At 43.3% G+C, this 17,105-nt stretch overlaps 1 long non-coding RNA gene across 1 annotated transcript in view; it reads right to left on the reverse strand.

Moving 5' to 3' along the window:
• Window positions 1–10,556: 10,556 nt before the first annotated feature.
• LOC126365989 (uncharacterized) overlaps window positions 10,557–17,105 on the reverse strand; it is a 523,432-nt gene continuing 516,883 nt past the window's right edge. Inside the window, exon 3 of the long non-coding RNA XR_007566286.1 lies at window positions 10,557–10,641. This is a non-coding gene — a long non-coding RNA (uncharacterized LOC126365989). The remainder of the gene's footprint in view (window positions 10,642–17,105) is intronic.

Genomic DNA, 17,105 nt, shown 5'->3' on the forward strand with positions numbered 1-17,105 from the left:
GATTTTGCTGTTCTTCCGTACATATTTCATTCCAGTAGTTTGAAATCGTGACTTCCTAACTGATGTTACGAAAAAATTAACTGTCAGTTCTTGTCTCTTTGGTACTGGAATTATTGCTTTCTTCTTGAAGTATGTGCATTTCGCTTTCTCCTACCATAACAACTTGAATAATTTTATTAAGGTACGTTCTCCAAAAGATACCAATAAATCTGAGGCTATCTCCTCTGCTCCAAGTACATTGTTTCGACTTAAGTCTTTCAGTGATCTGTCAAGTTCTTTTCTCAGCGTCATATCTCCCATCTCACCTACATCTGTTTCTCTTCTCTTTGCATAATACTGCATTGAAGTTCGTTTTCTCTGTATAGCCTATCCTTACCCCTTGTAGAGTTGACATCATTGCCTAGTATATTCTTGCCATTTGAGCTGTTAATATTCGGATAGGTACTTCTCTTTTCCCATTATTTTTCCTGTATTCATGCATGCTTCTACAGCTTTGTATTTCTACTCTTGTAACTCCTTTTTGCACTTTCTGTCAGTCTCATTTCTAGACATCTGTATTCACTTTTGCCTGGTTCATTCGCTCCATTTATATGTTATGTCCTTTCGTCAGTAAAATTCGGCATACGTTATACATTAATTGCTACTGGGTACTGTATCTTCCTACCCCCATGAACCATGGACCTTGCCGTTGGTGAGGAGGCTTGCGTGCCTCAGCGATACAGATAGCCGTACCGTAGGTGAAACCACAACGGAGGGGTATCTGTTAAGAGGCCAGACAAACGTGTGGTTCCTGAAGAGGGGCAGCAGCCTTTTCAGTAGTTGCAGGGGCAACAGTCTGGATGATTGACTGATCTGGCCTTGTAACACTAACCAAGACGGCCTTGCTGTGCTGGTACTGCGAACGGCTGAAAGCAAGAGGAAACTACAGCCGTAATTTTTCCCGAGGGCATGCAGCTTTACTGTACGATTAAATGATGATGGCGTCCTCTTGGGTAAAATATTCCGGAGGTAAAATAGTCCCCCATTCGGATCTCCGGGCGGGGACTACTCAAGAGGATGTGGTTATCAGCAGAAAGAAAACTGGCGTTCTACGGATCGGAACGTGGAATGTCAGATCCCTTAGTCGGGCAGGTAGGTTAGAAAATTTAAAAAGGGAAATGGATAGGTTGAAGTTAGATATAGTGGGAATTAGTGAAGTTAGGTGGCAGGAGGACCAATACTTTTCGTCAGGTGAATACAGGGTTATAAATACAAAATCAAATAGCGGTAATGCAGGAGTAGGTTTAATAATGAATAAAAAAATAGAGGTGCGTGTAAGCTACTACAAACAGCATAGTGAACGCATTATTGTGGCCAAGATAGACACGAATACCATGCCTACTACAGTAGTACAAGTTTATATGCCAACTAGCTCTGCAGATGATGAAGAAATTGATGAAATGTATGATGAGATAAAAGAAATTATTCAGGTAGTGAAGGGAGACGAAAATTTAATAGTCATGGGTGACTGGAATTCGGTAGTAGGGAAAGGGGGAGAAGGAAACGTAGTGGGTGAATATGGATTGGGGCAAAGAAATGAAAGAGGAAGCCACCTGGTAGAATTTTGCACAGAGCATAACTTAATCATAGCTAACACTTGGTTCAATAATCATGAAAGAAGGTTGTGTACATGGAAGAAGCCTGGAGATACTAGAAGGTATCAGATAGATTATATAATGGTAAGACAGAGATTTAGGAACCAGGTTTTAAATTGTAGGACATTTCCAGAGGCAGATGGGGACTCTGACCACAATCTATTGGTTATGAACTGTAGATTAAAACTGAAGAAACTGCAAAAAGGTGGGAATTTAAGGAGATGGGACCTGGATAAACTGAAAGAACCAGAGGTTGTACAGAGTTTAAGGGAGAACATAAGGGAACAATTGACAGGAATGGGGGAAAGAAGTGCAGTAGAAGGAGAATGGATAGCTCTGAGGGATGAAGTAGTGAAGGCACCAGAGGATCAAGTAGGTAAAAAGACGAGGGCTGGTAGAAATCTTTGGGTGACAGAAGAAATATTGAATTAATGAAAGGAGAAAATATAAAAACGCAGTAAATGAAACAGGCAAAAAGGAATACAAACGTCTCAAAAATGAGATCGACAGGAAGTGCAAAATGGCTAAGCAGGGATGGCTAGAGGACAAATGTAAGGATGTAGGGGCTTATCTCATTAGGGGTAAGATAGATACTGCCTACAGGAAAATTAAAGAGACCTTTGGAAAAAAGAGAGCCACTTGTATGAATATCAAGAGCTGAGATGGAAACCCAGTTCTAAGCAAAGAAGGGAAAGCAGAAAGGTGGAAGGAGTATATAGAAGGTCTATACAAGGGCGATGTACTTGAGGACAATATTATGGAAATGGAAGAGGATGTAGATGAAGATGAAATGGGAGATACGATACTGCGTGAAGAGTTTGACAGAGCACTGAAAGACCTGAGTCGAAACAAGGCCCCCGGAGTAGACAACATTCCATTAGAACTACTGACGGCCTTGGGAGAGCCAGTCATGACAAAACTCTACCAGCTGGTGAGCAAGATGTATGAAAGATGTATGAGACAGGCGAAATACCCTCAGACTTCAAGAAGAATATAATAATTCCAATCCCAAAGAAAGCAGGTGTTGACAGATGTGAAATATACCGAACTATCAATTTAATACGTCACAGCTGCAAAATACTAACACGAATTCTTTACAGACGAATGGAAAACTGGTAGAAGCCGACCTCGGCGAAGATTAGTTAGGATTCCACAAAAATGTTGGAACACGTGAGGCAAATACTGACCCCACGACTTATTTTAGAAAATAGATTAAGGAAAGGCAAACCTACATTTCTAGCATTTGTAGACTTAGAGAATGCTTTTGACAATGTTGACTGGAATACTCTCTTTCAAATTCTAAAGGTGGCAGGAGTAAAATACAGGGAGCGAAAGGCTATTTACAATTTGTACAGAAACCAGATGGTAGTTATAAGAGACGAGGGGCATGAAAGGGAAGCAGCGGTTGGGAAGGGAGTGAGACAGGGTTGTAGCCTGTCCACGACGTATATTGAGCAAGCAGTGAAGGAGTAGGTATTAAAGGCCATGGAGAAGAAATAAAAACGTTGAGGTTCGCCGATGACATTGTAATTCTGTCAGGGACAGCAAAGGACTTGGAAGAGCAGTTGAATGGAATGGACTGTGTCTTGAAAGGAGGATATAAGATGAACATCAACAAAAGCAAAACGAGGATAATGGATTGTAGTCGAATTAAGTCGGTTGATGCTGAGGGAATTAGATTAGGAAATGAGACACTCAGAGTAGTAAAGGAGTTTTGCTATTTGGGGAGCAAAATAACTGATGATGGTCGAAGTAGAGAGGATATAAAATGTAGACTGGCAATGGCAAGGAAAGGATTTCTGAAGAAGAGAAATTTGTTAACATCGAGTATAGATTTAAGTGTCAGGAAGTCGTTTCTGAAAGTATTTGTATGGATTGTAGCCATGTATGGAAGTGAAACATGGACGATAAATAGTTTGGACAAGAAGAGAATAGAAGCTTATGAAATATGGTGCTGCAGAAGAATGCTGAAGATTAGATGGGTAGATCACATTACTAATGAGGAGGTATTGAATAGGATTGGGGAGAAGAGGAGTTTGTGGCACAACTTGACAAGAAGAAGGGACCGGTTGGTAGGACATGTTCTGAGGCATCAAGAGATCACAAATTTAGCACTGGAGGGCAGCGTGGAGGGTAAAATCGTAGAGGGAGACCAAGAGATGAGTACGCTAAGCAGATTCAGAAGGATGTAGGTTGCAGTAAGTACTGGGAGATGAAGAAGCTTGAACAGGATATAGTAGCATGGAGAGCTGCATCAAACCAGTCTCATGACTGAAGACCACAACAACAACAACAACTGTATTTTTGCCGGTTTGTCAATATTTCACCTCTCAGTGCTATCCATTCATCTTCTGTTGTATTCTTTTTCCTTGTTTCAGTCAATCGTTATTTAATGCTGTGTTCGTGATTTCCAACAATCTCTAGTTCTTATAATTTATTCAGATCCCATTTACTTAATTCTTTTCCCTCATGATATATTTTCAGTTTTAGTTTGTAGTTCACAGCCAATAAATTATGGCCAGAGTTCACATCTACGGCTGGAAATGTTTTGCAGCTTGCAATTTGTTTTAGAAATATGTTATTACTATTATACAATCTATGTGAAATTTTCCACTTATACATCTTCCTTTCAAGATAGTTAAAGCAGTGCACATTCGTGTGCTCGCAAAGGAATAGACAAGGATATGAACGGAGACCTGTCGCATCCTTTTTGAAAGTACTATCCTAGTGTTTAACTTCATCAGTTTAGCGATTTCACAGAAAATCTATATCATCATGACATGTGGGGTATTTGCTCGCCCCCATAGACGGACGCAATGGTTTAACCACTGTGTCACTTCGACAGGTTTCTGTTAACCAGCCCCGAATCCTGCATTCGTAAGCACTGACAAAGCCATATGGTGAATCTTAAATGCCGTACATGTCAGTATTATTAACGACCGTTTAAGACTTGAAGGCGAAATTAACGGAGGACAAAGACTATGCTAATCTATTGCAACGATGCCGACTTGCATCAATACATGAACTTTGAGACAACTTGAGATCCTACGACATAGATGTTGTGGGGCGTTGTACGAAGCCGTAAAGTGGTCAGATGGCTCCAGAAAGTTACCATAGCCCAGTTACTTGCGTGGCTTTGGTTAGCGGCATTTAAATGCACTTAGGACGGTCGAACGGCTACTCGTTCTCGAGAACACTGCTGATGGTAATGGCCGACCGCTTTGTCAGCGACAGTGTTTGTTACGCTTATCAAATTCTTGATGCACTGTGGTTTCAAACCTAGAATAAATATCCTTCATCATGAAATAGATCACCAACAGAATACACTGTCTTTCTGTGCTACTAGGAATCTAGCGCTATAAAGTTATACTTTCCACAATGGCCTGGTAAGATTCCGCCATTGGCACATCAAGGCCATGAGCATTAGGAATCTTCAGTTGGAATCACCAGCAACGAGCAGGGCACCGTGTGGTAAAGGAACAGGAATTGTGGAGAGTCTCGTTGTAACCCAGTTTAATTTTTATCCAGAATTACTCGTTTCGGACAGGATGCCTATCTTTATTGCCTTGCAACGATTCTAAACGTACATGAAATGTTCTGTGGAGTTAGCAAATACACTCCTGGAAATTGAAATAAGAACACCGTGAATTCATTGTCCCAGGACGGGGAAACTTTATTAACTCATTCCTGGGGAAAGATACATCACATGATCACACTGACAGAACCACAGGCACATAGACACAGGCAACAGAGCATGCACAATGTCGGCACTAGTACAGTGTATATCCACCTTTCGCAGCAATGCAGGCTGCTATTCTCCCACTGAGACGATCGTAGAGATGCTGGATGTAGTCCTGTGGAAAGGCTTGCCATGCCATTTCCACCTGGCGCCTCAGTTGGACCAGCGTTCGTGCTGGACGTGCAGACCGCGTGAGACGACGCTTCATCCAGTCCCAAACATGCTCAATGGGGGACAGATCCGGAGATCTTGCTGGCCAGGGTAGTTGACTTACACCTTCTAGAGCACGTTGTGTGGCACGGGATACATGCGGACGTGCATTGTCCTGTTGGAACAGCAAGTTCCCTTGCCGGTCTAGGAATGGTAGAACGATGGGTTCGATGACGGTTTGGATGTACCGTGCACTATTCAGTGTCCCCTCGACGATCACCAGAGGTGTACGGCCAGTGTAGGAGATCGCTCCCCACACCATGATGCCGGGTGTTGGCCCTGTGTGCCTCGGTCGTATGCAGTCCTGATTGTGGCGCTCACCTGCACGGCGCCAAACACGCATACGACCATCATTGGCACCAAGGCAGAAGCGACTCTCATCGCTGAAGACGAAACGTCTACATTCGTCCCTCCATTCACGCCTGTCGCGACACCACTGGAGGCGGGCTGCACGATGGTGGGGCGTGAGCGGAAGACGGCCTAACGGTGTGCGGGATCGTATCCCAGCTTCATGGAGACCGTTGCAAATGGTCCTCGCCGATACCCCAGGAGCAACAGTGTCCCTAATTTGCTGGGAAGTGGCGGTGCGGTCCCCTACGGCACTGCGTAGGATCCTACGGTCTTGGCGTGCATCCGTGCGTCGCTGCGGTCCGGTCCCAGGTCGACGGGCACGTGCACCTTCCGCCGACCACTGGCGACAACATCGATGTACTGTGGAGATCTCACGCTCCACGTGTTGAGCAATTCGGCGGTACGTCCACCCGGCCTCCCGCATGCCCACTATACGCCCTCGCTCAAAGTCCGTCAACTGCACATACGGTTCACGTCCACGCTGTCGCGGCATGCTACCAGTGTTAAAGACTGCGATGGAGCTCCGTATGCCACGGCAAACTGGCTGACACTGACGGCGGCGGTGCACAAATGCTGCGCAGCTAGCGCCATTCGACGGCCAACACCGCGGTTCCTGGTGTGTCCGCTGTGCCGTGCGTGTGATCATTGCTTGTACAGCCCTCTCGCAGTGTCCGGAGCAAGTATGGTGGGTCTGACACACCGGTGTCAATGTGTTCTTTTTTCCATTTCCAGGAGTGTAGAAGCACATAACGTAATTTTAATCTTTCCAACCATTACCACAATTCGGCCCGAAACGAACACAACAGATAAAACGTTTCACATCAGGAATGGCATACCTCTGTGTCAGCAATTAATGGTTATACAGGGTGACAATTACTGAACTACATGACAAAAAGCAAAAATTAGTTATAAACTACGGTGTGCTCACGTTTTGTTCAACATGTAAAAGTCGCTACAGATATTCGGATTTAGGTTACGACACGTTCGATATTACTGCCATCATTGGCGGTGATGTGGCGCAGACGAAGAGCGAAACTGTGCATAAACCGCTGAAGTTTCGGAATATCGATGCTGTCGATGGCCTCCTGAGTAGATGTTTGCAGCTGAGCAATGGTTTTGGTGCTATTGCTGTACACCTTATCTTTAATGTAGCCCCACAAAAAGGAGTCGCATGTGTTCAGAGCCAGAGAATATGGTGGCCAGTCGTGGCCCATGTCAGTGTAGTCTGGGTAACCCAGAGCCAGAAAGCAGTCATCTAAGTACTCCTCTTGAACATGAAACACTCTCCTGCTTCGATGGTGTCGAGCTTCGTTTTGCATGAACCACATCTTGTCAAAATAAGTCTCACTTTGGATAATGGGGACGAAATCATCCTCCAAAACCTTGACGTGCTGTTCGGCAATCACCGTGCCATCAAGGAATATCGCAATGATTATTCCGTGACTGGACATTGGCCGTGCGGGATTAGCCGAGCGGTCTTAGGCGCTGCGGTCATGGACAGTCCAGCTCGTCCCGGCGGAGGTTCGACTCCTCCCTCGGTTATGGGTGTGTGTGTGTTTGTCCTTAGGATAATTTAGGTTAAGTAGTGTGTAAGCTTAGGGACTGATGACCTTATCAGTTAAGTCCCATAAGATTTCACACACTGTAAGTAGGCTGCTTAGGTTTTTTTATTGGTAACGCCGCCGCCACGTAGCGCTCTGTATGAAAATCACTGGCTGTGCCGTGTGCAGTCTGTGGCTGGTTGGCATTGTTGTAATACTCGCCATTGTAGTGTTGGGCAGCGGCAGCTGGATGCTAACAGCGCGTAGCGTTGCGCAGTTGGAGGTGAGCCGCCAGCAGTGGACGACGTGGGGAGAGAGATGGCGGAGTTTTGAAATTTGTAAGAATTGGTGTCATGAACTGCTATATATATTATGATTAGTGAGGTAAATACATTGTTTGTTCTCTATTAAAATCTTTCATTTGCTAACTATGCCTATCAGTAGTTAGTGCCTTCAGTAGTTTGAATCTTTTATTTAGCTGGCCTTAGTGGCGCTCGCTGTATTGCAGTAGCTTGAGTAACGAAGATTTTTGTGAGGTAAGTGATTTGTGAAACGTATAGCTTAATGCTAGTCAGGGCCATTCTTTCGTAGGGACTTTTGGAAGTCAGATTGCGTTGCGCTAAAAACTATTGTGTGTCAGTTTAAGCACAGTCGTGTAATAATTTTACAAAGGGTACGTTTCATAACACATTTGAACATTTTTGAACTGGACATTGCACACCACTCATTCACTCGTTGTGGGTGAAGAGACTTGGCGACCGCGAAATGCGGATTCTCAGCCCCTCTAATGTACCAATTTTGCTTATTGACGAAACCATCAAAATAAAAATGGGCTTCGTCGCTAAACCAAACGATATTCACATCAAATCCTGTTCGTAAATTCTGTGGACATTAGCGCCGGCGCAACAGAACCTCTGTTCCATGGTCATACGGTTTAATGGCTGAAGAGTTTGAATTTTGTATGGGAAGAGATGTACGTCTCCAACAACAATTTGTCGCAATGTTTCCCTGTTTATTTCCATGTGCTGTGCAGCTCGTCTAATCGATTTCCTGGGACTGGTTTCAAACACAGCGCGTGCCTTCTCGATGTTTTCAGGCGTTATCACCCTTTTTGGGCGACCGACGTTGCCAACAGTGGCTCTCTCAGACTTGCGAATCTAATTCTTGATTGTTAGCACACTAGCCGGCCGAAGTGGCCCTCGGTTCTAGGCGCTTCAGTCTGGAAACGCGCTGCCGCTACAGTCGCAGGTTCGAATCCTCCCTCGGGCATGGGCGGTGTGATGTCCTTAGGTTAGTTAGGTTTAAGTAGTTCTAAGTTCTAGGGGACTGATGACCTCAGATGTTAAGTCCCGTAGCCCTCAGAGCCATTTGAACCATTTGTTGGCACACTTGGACAGGTTGCCTTCAGCTTTACTCGGTCGCAAACGTCCTTTCAGCCGCAGTCGGGCTGTTATTGTTCGCATAGTAGGCCTCCACAAGCGCTATACTCTCAGGTACGCTGTACCGTGACATTTTCACGTTCAAATGACCGACAACAACAAGGCGCTTGCCAAGCGCATACTAATTCCCATGTCCCACGACCAACCATGCAGTTTGAACATCCTAACGCAAACCGTTGCGAAGTTATGACTATTTTATTTCATATAGTTCAACACTTGTCACCCTGTAAGTTCTAATTGAGCGATTACCTCTTCACGGAATTTTTATGAAGCGTTGTTTATGGTCTAAAACTTCAGCTTGCTCGTGTCATTAATTATACATTGTGGAGAACAATGCTGGAAAATAAGTTTTGACTGCAGCGTGCACTAATCACAAAACAAGAGGCACTTCTTTCACAATGAATTTGTTCCACATGAACATAATTGTCTTATCTTAATGCTGAATGAATGTTTTTCCAACGAAACATTTTCTGTGGTACGAAACATGTTTCAACTTTCGTAAAGCTTAGCGCACTAGCATGACGTAACTCCTTAATCCGGCGTCACTTGTTTCCTTGGAGAATGGCCTAAACTTTAACTTTCGGTTGGTGGAGTATTCAAGTCCCTAAAGTTAAATGTATTTTTACTCCGTGACTTCTTGCTAGATCTATAAAAGAGATATCACTGAATTAGTCTCACGAGATCTTCTAATCTGGTGGCAAAAATAGCGTAGTTCTATTTAAAACCGAAGTTGATACCTGTGTCTGGTCACTATTTGCGTGGCTGAATCCAAAGTACAGATACCTTTAACGAGTAAAAAGTAGTTTGAAATGAAAAGCTAGGCGCCTTGTCCTGTTCACAAATCTGTCATGAGAAACAGCGTCTATTAGATTATACATTTTCCAGCAGTCACCAAGTACATATCATTACAGTTAAACATACTGTCTGACAAAAGTCGTACCATAAACTGACGATTGGATCAGCTGATGGCTCCCAATAAAACAACCTATCTTATAAGAAACCACAGTATAAAACTTTCCTTAGTTTGCATAGCAGAAAATCGTTAAGGCTACACCGGTATGTACAGCTGTCGCTACACATAGCACTGACAAAGCTAAAAGACTTGTCTCAGATTGACTGCCACCTTCAAAAGCGTTAGAATTTGAGACCATTTCGTAAAATTATATAATGTCTAAGGTAGTCCACCTTCATTCAAATGACAAAATAAAAGTCACAATTTTAATAAACAACCTTTTCAAAACATAACCGTTGAGATTATATTACTCTGGACAAAACTCGTGCTTCATAACCTTTACTAGGATGAATAACGTCACATTAACAGCGCAATTAAACTGCTTAGATGCATTGCATTGGTGCGTAAAGTTATACAATTTCTAAAATAATCCATCTTCAATGAAATCAGGATATACAACATAGCTAATATAATAAACGGAGACATTAATATTACATCAGTCTATACAACAGTGAATAAACATAGTTAAACAATTGCCTAACAATGAGACAAAAGTACAGTGTATATACTGTATTTATAATCCGGTAACATCGAAGAATCACAGTTTTATTTTCTGCAAGAGGAAACCAAAACAAAATTGTGTCGCTAGGAGCGCTGAGGCTCTGTAGTTAGAGGTATTTCTGTACTTACTGTGGAAAGCTTCATGCACCTGTGCCTCTGAGAACGGGTGCTGAAATATTGTAGCTGCGCCGTCTGCTATACACAGCAGAAGAACCTGCAAATAAAAAGCAAATGTTATTCACGGTCTGATTCGTTGAATAATTCTAAAATTTAGTGCAGTTCAACATCGTGTCTGTCAGATATACTCAGATCTTACAGCCATACAGAATGTTGTGCAGAAAGAAACACCCGACGTGAGAGCAGGGAAGGGTATGTTGCAGCTAGTCACAGCAAACACTCGCCGAAAGGTCAGAAATGCACCGTTGTCGAGTTACAACCATAAAATCACAAGTAATCAGCAATGACAGCGCGAAAATGTGTGCTTTTAACCTAACAGTTCCCAACGAATACATGTTATGCCAAAGAGTGCAATTACTGATCATATTAGCTCAAGATAATTGTTTAAACCGAACTCTCGAAGTTCTCAAAATTTACTGTTATGTGAAAAATTGACATTTTGAGCCCGTGGCTGTGTACAAAATACGGGTTGATTCTTGCAGAGAAGTATGATTTCGGACGACTTGTTGTGCCTACCACATAATTTAAAGATCTATTTTCGCCAACATATCGAGGGTAGACTGAAGTCACGAGCCAACTACAGTTACGTGATTGCGACACCTATTTGAAATGAGACTCAATTTTTCTTTGAATTCTTCAGCAACTTTATCATCTAAGTCGGGAGTCAGTTAAAGGAACCAATTATTGATTTATTCTAGTTGTTAAGTATAACCTCTACCCATACTAACTCACGGGAACTATCTACTTCAATTTCACTATAGAGTAAACGACTTCTGACGGCAGTAAACACTCCACCACCAACTGTACTTAATCTATCGTTTCTGAAGATGGTTAGATCCTTCGTTAAAATTTCGGCTGAACTTATTTCCAGCTTTAGCCAGCTTTCCATACTTATAACGATTTGAGATTCAATGCTTTCTATTAACGCTTGGAGCTCTGGTTATTTAGCAATGCAACAGTTTACAACTACAATATTTATTGTTCTTATATCTATCTTCTTCTTGTATTCGTCCCGCACCCTTTGAAACTGGAGCCCTTTCTGCACGTTGCCGAGACCCTGTAACCTAAAAGCTTTTTGTTATGCATTATGAATAACCAAGATGAAAAGTATATGATATGAATGGCTACTTATGTAACGCAGCATTTTCCTTACCGTGAGCTGACGAAACTGAAATTCAGCCTACGTCCTCTTCCCAAAAATGCTGAGGACAGATTTTGGTATGTTTGGTCACTTTACAATCTTTCTCTCTCACAGAAGGGTGTTTTTGTTTGTTTACTTCATTGTTTAAACAAGTGACATTCTGTTCAAAATCGACCATTCATGGCAGGTGTGCGTCAGAAGCGGAGCGGGACTTTCGACGTAAGCAACTAAAGCATTTTTCACTTTAATAATTTGTTTCTATCGTATGAAATCGTTATAAGGCAAATAGTTGCGCATATCATATTTTGGTTCTAGAGCACCACTACCCCAAGGAATTTTCATCATATGAGGGAATAAAATGAATGTAAACTACAAAAAAATGTATCTTACAATGAACAAGCCATCTGATGACGAACCTGTCGGTTAGAAACCCGTAACTATTTGTGTAAATAAATACGATTATAAAAAGTATCTGGTTGCTATTATCTCCTCTGCAAGAATAAAGCCGTGTTGTTAAAATTTTACCAGTTTTTTGTGGTGTTTACTGAGTACAGCTTCTAAATCAACTACACTATAATTACCCTAATTTCATTGATTTTTTTAAATAAACTTCACTACAGCTTGGCAGTAGGACGGTCAACATTAGGTGTTGTAAGGTGCAACACTTAATAATGAGTTCTAAAGGCTATGTGTATGAACTTGAGCTAATTTTCGGAAAGCACGAATGAACTTTTATTACGATAGATCAGTAACTGTAATTACTCATGGAAAAGCAATCGGAAATTAATTTTAAACAATTTTGTTTCCTGAAAATATCATTTACTTTTTTACTTAATGCTACGAAGCTGTCATCTGGCACGGCATTTAAAATTCTTGAGGTCAAGACTGCCTATCACTGGTCGATAATTGGGTACTGTTTTGTGGCCATGATTCAAAAATGGCTCGTTTCAGATCTATTATTATGTGGAAAATTACGCACTATTTGATGTCCCATACACACTGACGCGAGTTTCTCTCCACGTAGAAAGTAAGTTGTAGATTTTGAATAAGTGATACAAGATACGCTTCCCATTACGTACTTAAACTTATTTACATGCGACGTCTTCAACTAGCGAAATTTACATGCGACGTCTTCAACTAGCGAAAACGACCAGATCGTTGAATCATTACTCGGCTAACCAATCGACCAATCTAGTTTACAGCCTCGTTTCCACGAAAGACAATTGTTTCAGTCGTTACACAAAACTATTTGCACGTAAAGAACTGTGCTGATGTCGGGGAACAAACCGACGGAAAAATCATAGCACGTTTGGCTCTGTGAACGAAGGTCTCGACGCGATGTAGTCCACTGGACGCTCTGTGACGTCATGCCATGCGCCCGACGGTGTAACCGTGCCAAAAGTGTGTGCCAGCATCTAAAACGTCTTTCTTTCTTTTGTCATCGGTCTGGTTTGGGGCGGTTCGCAACGACTTCTTCCCCAGCCCCGCCCTCTTCATTTCAGAGACATAGTTTCACAGGGTTCCCAGAAGGAGTCGTCAATGTTCAGGGATAAGAGAGGAACGATCATCTGAAGCAAAAAAACTGCATATAAACATATGCCCTGTTCCGAATGGTTTTCGAGAGAGGACACATTTAATGTACATCGTTATTTATTTTCCGTATTATTCAGTGCACTGTCAGGTGTACACAAGCACATCAGCTACTAAATATTTCAACATGCGTCTTACGAAGTATTGGCGAATGGTCGACTTCGGTTTATTAGGAGAATTTTACTAAAGAGTGGTTCACTTGTAAAGGAAACAGCATGTAGGACACTGGTGCAACCTATTCTTAGGTACACCTCGAGTGTTTGGGATCCGTACCAGGTCGGAATGAAGAGAGACACCGAAGCAGTTCAGAGAAGGGCTCCTAGATTTGTTACCGGTAGGTTCGAACAACACATAAGTGTTACGGAGATGCTTCGGAAACTCAAATGGGAATCCCTAGAGCAAAGACGACAGTCTTTTCGAGAAACACTATTGGGAAAATTTAGAGAACCGACCGAAATTTGAAGCTGACTGCCAAACGATTCTGCTGCTGTCAACATCCACTACGCGTAAACAACACAAGATAGTATAACATCCCAGCTCCGGCGCCAAATTATAACATCCCAGCTTCCTCAACCAAATTATAACGTCCGAGGACTTTCTGCACCAAATTATAACATTTCAGCTCCTCAACACCAAATTAAAACGTTGCATTAGGAGGTGTCTGCTTCGTGCAAAAGGTATTGAGTTCATATTGACAACAACAAGTAATTCTTCATTACAGACGTTTATTTACAAACAGAACTGACAGACTTCACAGACTCAACAACTGACTCTCCGAGCTAACCGCACTGCATATCCGAACTGAACTGGCAACTGACAACTCCTAGGTGTATTAATATCTTTCCAAACAATGAGAGTCTTTGACAATGTTTTGTTTACAATACGATAGCAATTCACGACTTAAAACTAAATTAGACAATACAGAATTTTAGTACAGATTAAAGTAAGTAAAAGGATCAGTACATATAAATTCTTACAAGCATAATTTCCAAATAGATTTCATAACATTTTTCTACTAGCTTCTGGATAACCTTCACCAGATTTGTACCGATGTTTCCAGAAATATCTTGACATTTGATTCTGGATATTTCTGGAGTGATTTAGAACAACTATCTATATGTAAAATGATTTAAATCGTGTTTCAAAACGCAAACAAATCTTTTTAGCAATATTTCTTGATACAAATCGTCTTTCTAAATTAGATTATGAAACAGTTTTCACAAGTTTTCGTATTTTTGCGATCATAATATACACTCCTGGAAATGGAAAAAAGAACACATTGACACCGGTGTGTCAGACCCACCATACTTGCTCCGAACACTGCGAGAGGGCTGTACAAGCAATGATCACACGCACGGCACAGCGGACACACCAGGAACCGCGGTGTTGGCCGTCGAATGGCGCTAGCTGCGCAGCATTTGTGCACCGCCGCCGTCAGTGTCAGCCAGTCTGCCGTGGCATACGGATCTCCATCGCAGTCTTTAACACTGGTAGCATGCCGCGACAGCGTGGACGTGAACCGTATGTGCAGTTGACGGACTTTGAGCGAGGGCGTATAGTGGGCATGCGGGAGGCCGGGTGGACGTACCGCCGAACTGCTCAACACGTGGGGCGTGAGGTCTCCACAGTACATCGATGTTGTCGCCAGTGGTCGGCGGAAGGTGCACGTGCCCATCGACCTGGGACCGGACCGCAGCGATGCACGGATTCACGCCATGACCGTAGGATCCTACGCAGTGCCGTAGGGGACCGCACCGCCACTTCCCAGCAAATTAGGGACACTGTTGCTCCTGGGGTATCGGCGAGGACCATTCGCAACCGTCTCCATGAAGCTGGGCTACGGTCCCGCACACCGTTAGGCCGTCTTCCGCTCACACCCCAACATCGTGCAGCCCGCCTCCAGTGGTGTCGCGACAGGCGTGAATGGAGGGACGAATGGAGACATGTCGTCTTCAGCGATGAGAGTCGTTCTGAATTGGCGCCAATGATGGTCGTATGCGTGTTTGGCACCGTGCAGGTGAGCGCCACAATCAGGACTGCATACGACCGAGGCACACAGGGCCAACACCCGGCACCATGGTGTGGGGAGCGATCTCCTACACGGGCCGTACACCTTTGGTGATCGTCGAGGGGACACTGAATAGTGCACGGTACATCTAAACCGTCATCGAACCCATCGTTCTACCATTCCTAGACCGGCAAGGGAACTTGCTGTTCCAACAGGACAATGCACGTCCGCATGTATCCCGTGCCACCCAACGTGCTCTAGAAGGTGTAAGTCAACTACCCTGGCCAGCAAGATCTCCGTATCTGTCCCCCATTGAGCATGTTTGGGACTGGATGAAGCGTCGTCTCACGCGGTCTGCACGTCCAGCACGAACGCTGGTCCAACTGAGGCGCCAGGTGGAAATGGCAGGGCAAGCCGTTCCACAGGACTACAACCAGCATCTCTACGATCGTCTCCATGGGAGAATAGCAGCCTGCATTGCTGCGAAAGGTAGATATACACTTTACTAGTGCCGACATTGTGCATGCTCTGTTGCCTGTGTCTTTGTGCCTGTGGTTCTGTCAGCTTGATCATGTGATGTATCTGACCCCAGGAATGTGTCAATAAAGTTTCCCCTTCCTGGGACAATTAATTCACGGTGTTCTTATTTCAATTTCCAGGAGTGTAGAATTTCTCCATAGAAAGTTCCAGAAGTGTGCATTAAACGTTTATTTACAGACTTTCTCTTTAGCTGGTGAGTTTTTAAAAGTATCTTGTCCATATTATACGAAATAATTTAGCTCAAAACTGATAATTTATACAATTAATCAGAGCTACAGCAAACAGTGAGTCTTTCTTTTACAAAACGAAACATAATTACAAAATTGAATGAAAATAGGCCACTAACACTTATATATATTTACATTAATTCTACCTTTGTTCCTTCTGCGCAAAATGTCCTAATATTGACACAGTACAATATTTAAACATCACCAAAGCTTCCCTTTAAATTTTGCATATCTGTATCGACATCCCCTAAAAGTCTACAGTATCGAATACTTCAATATGTCCCAATATGTCCTGTAATGTTACAATAGGATACGAGAAATTAGGGCTCATATGGAGGCATATAGACACTTGTTTTCCCTCGTTCTATTTGCGAATGGAACAGGGTGCAGGTTAACCCCCACCGTGCACTGTGGGTTGTTTGGGGATTACCTACAGTGAAGCGCCAAAAAAACTGGTCTAGGCATGCGCATTCAGTGGTTCAAATGGCTCTGAGCACTATGGGACTTAACATCTGAGGTCATCAGTCCCCTAGAACTTAGAACTGCTTAAACCTAACTAACCTAAGGACATCACACAGATCCATGCCTGAGGCAGGATTCGAACCTGCGACCGTAGCGGTCCCGCGGTTCCAGACTGTAGCGCCTAGAACCGCTCGGCGACAATGGGACACCCCACAAGTCCAAAAATACTGCAGAGTGGCTCTAGGAACACTCTTATGAGTTTAAATACTTCCGCTGGCCACCGAACTCCCCAGATATGAGCATTATTGAAGTTATCTGGGATGCCTTGCAACGTGCTATTCAGAAGAGATCTCCACCCTCTCGTACTGTTACGGAATTATCGAAACCCTGCAGGTTTCGTGGTGTTAATTCCCTACAGCACTACTTCAGACATTAGTCGAGTTCATGCCACGTCGTGTTGCAGCACCCCTACACTATGTCTGTTGGACACGGACCTAAGTGTGGTCTACTGGACCGAGGTTCACAAATTTAAA

This window comes from Schistocerca gregaria, chromosome 4, assembly GCF_023897955.1.
Source record: "Schistocerca gregaria isolate iqSchGreg1 chromosome 4, iqSchGreg1.2, whole genome shotgun sequence".
Taxonomy (NCBI): Eukaryota; Metazoa; Arthropoda; class Insecta; order Orthoptera; family Acrididae; genus Schistocerca; species Schistocerca gregaria.